This window comes from Bidens hawaiensis, unplaced genomic scaffold, assembly GCF_021521415.1.
Source record: "Bidens hawaiensis isolate Kalapana, Puna unplaced genomic scaffold, B.hawaiensis_p1.1 tig00069824_1, whole genome shotgun sequence".
NCBI classification, from domain to species: domain Eukaryota; kingdom Viridiplantae; phylum Streptophyta; class Magnoliopsida; order Asterales; family Asteraceae; genus Bidens; species Bidens hawaiensis.
The window spans coordinates 25,657-28,863 of record NW_027502278.1 but is presented as its reverse complement, the minus strand read 5'-3'; positions in this window follow the sequence as shown (position 1 = coordinate 28,863).

Here is a 3,207-nt window from a genome sequence, read left to right as displayed (position 1 = left end):
CGTTGACAACATCATCATAGTCTTTCTGTTTTAAATTCACAACGATTTCATGAATAGCCGGAGTGTTCTTCTTATAACCAGCCATTAAGCAATTATGTTCGACCAAAGGTTTGAAAGAAATAAATTTTCAGAGGGTTTAAGATCTGGATGTTTGAAGAATTTGAAAGTGATAGGAGTAAATTGGAAACCACGAGTGACTTATTTATACTCATCGCAATTAATGCGACGGACTGACTGACAGAAGAGAGAGAAAACGCGGACCGTCAGATGGTTGACACGTTAGGCGGGAAATTCAAGAAAGTGCGAATAGGCTGTCAAAATGCGTCATAAACGTATTGTCAGTTGTCCCTAAAAGTTCCTCTATCCGTTACGTCATCAAATGTATCCAACTTGAAAAATTCAAATTTCAAAAATATCTTGCAACGATATTATCGCACAAACAATATAATATTCAGAAGATAAAAAGTTTCTTTCCATTAAATACTCAAAAGACGGTTACAAAAAATATGGAGGAGTAATTACAAAGTCTAAAAAATCAAGCCTATCCTATTCTATGGATTAGGAGCTACAATATCTTCCGGAGGAGTTGGTGGAGTGTCCTCAGATGAGGCTCCTCAGATTCATCGTCAAGATAACTCTTCAGTTGCTGCATGCCATCATTGGCTGAGGCAAATTCCGGGAGCATATTTTGTAAAGGAAACACCAAGCCATCATGTTTCTTAATCCACATATCTCGTTCCTGCTTTACATCAAGTCCATGAAGCGGATGATCTCTAAAAGAACGACCACTTTGAGCATAGGTCATCCCTTCATTGAAGCCTCTCACGCGACCAAGCTGGGATGAGGTGGTCATCAAGTTAGCAAAGCTATCAGTTAGCTCTGCACTCCCCTTGATATGGCGGATGACCTGACAAAATAAAAAAAAGAAAAAAAAGTTTTTATTTTGTACCAAGGCATGAGATATATATTGAACAACAAGTGAAAAAAACTCACATAATCAAGCCCTCGAGTGAGGAACCATTGGCGGTCTTGCTCCGCACGCTCAGCCCTCTCTCGAAGTCCTTCGGACTCCTCGGCCATTTGTTGCTTTCCGCTCAAGGCTGCAGTGGCATGGGCTTCCGCCTCTTCGTGAGCTTGCAAAAGGGAGTCATAAGCAGACTGCATCTCAGCAGCATTTTTATCTTTAAGTTCAGACTGCTCCCTCTGCAACTTTAGTTCCGCCTCAAGCTCTTGCATCCGGTTGTCTTGAAAGGTTACTTGACTTTCTAGGGCCGAGTTTGCTTCTTGGGCCCGCACCAAGTCATCTTTTTTTCTTTTGAGTTTCAGCCCGGGCAGCTTCAAGAGTGGCATTTTGCCTCTCACAGGCCTCCTTCCATTGACGGGCAACAGCATCATTCCGATCTTGTTCACCCCAATGGGCGATTTCTGCATCCGTTTGTTTCCACCTGGCTGTACTAACTGCTAAGCGATGCTCTTCAGCCTCTTTCTTGGCAGTCTCGATAGCTCGAGAAGCCTCACCCAGTTCCCGCTCATTGTACGCCATTCGCGTAAGATTTCCTGACTACAGGCCAAACGTTAGCCAAGGAAAAGGATAAGTCGGTGTGAAGATCATGGCGGGAACGGTCACGCTGGTATGCCATCTCTGCAGGAGGCACGCAGTGTTTAACAAAACTAATGCAAGTCCCGGGGTTGGAAAACCGGGACCCATTGACAATGTCCCAAGGCGGGACGGACAGATCAAAATCATCCCCTAGATTCGCCTCCCCGTAATAATGTGAACTTGAAGTTTCAAGGCGAACATGAATCGAGGAAGATTGTTGAGGGGCACTTTGTGTCGAATCTCCTCCAAGCATATGGACAGATGGTCTAAATTGAAAACTTCCACCTTCACCCGTAATTAAGGGTGAGGAAGTAGAGAAAAGCATTCCGATGTTGCAAGGACTTCCTCATTCTTACGACTTAGCGCATCAGCGACCACGTTAGCTTTACCGGGGTAATACTTAATCTCACAGTCGTAATCCTTTATCAATTCTAACCATCTTCTCTGCCTCATGTTCAATTCTTTCTGCTCGAAGAAGTACTTTAAACTCTTATGATCTGTATAGATAGTGCACTTAGTACCGTACAGATAATGCCTCCATATCTTAAGAGCATGCACTACAGCTGCTAACTCCAAATCGTGCGTCGGATAAGTACTTTCATGGACCTTCAACTGTCTAGACGCGTAAGCTATCACCTTCCCTCGTTGCATCAACACGCAACCTAATCCTTGATGCGAAGCATCAGCACAAACAACGAAATCCTCGTCACCATCGGGTAGAGTAAGGATTGGAGCTTGCGTGAGTCTCTTCTTCAATTCTTCAAAGGCTTCTTCCTGAAACTTTCCCCAACTGAATACTATCGACTTTCGGGTCATACCGGTCAGCGGTGCGGCTATCTTGGAGAAACCTTCGATGAATCTTCTATAGTAGCCAGCTAACCCTAGGAAGCTTCGTATATCAGTCGGATTCTGCGGAGTCTTCCAATTCGTTATCGCTTCAATCTTAGCTGGGTCCACGGTAATTCCTTCCGGATTAATCACGTGACCTAAAAATTGCACTTCTCTTAACCAGAACGCGCACTTCGAAAACTTGGCGTACAACTTCTCTTTCTTCAGAACTTCCAATACCTCTCTCAGATGCTTGGCATGGTCAGACTCACTCTTTGATTAAATCAATATATCATCGATGAAGACGATAACCGACTTATCCAACATCGGTCGACACACCCTATTCATTATGTCCATAAATGCTGCAGGAGCATTGGTTAGACCGAATGACATTACGAAGAACTCGTAGTGTCCATACCGCGTTCAGAACGCTGTCTTAGGGATGTCTGCCTCCTTCACCTTTAGCTGATGGTAGCCTGATCTGAGGTCTATTCGAGAGAACCAACTTGAACCTTGCAGTTGGTCAAACAGATCATCAATCCTTGGCAACGGATATCTATTCTTTACCGTTAGCTTATTCAACTCACGATAGTCTATGCACATCCTCATACTTCCATCCTTTTTTTTCACGAACAATACCGGTGCGCCCCACGGGGAAACACTCGGTCTTATGAAACATTTGTCGAGGAGTTCTTGCAGTTGGAACATCAATTCCTTCATCTCGGACGGTGCTAGACGGTAAGGCGCTTTTGCTACAGGTTGGGCTCCTGGTATTAAAT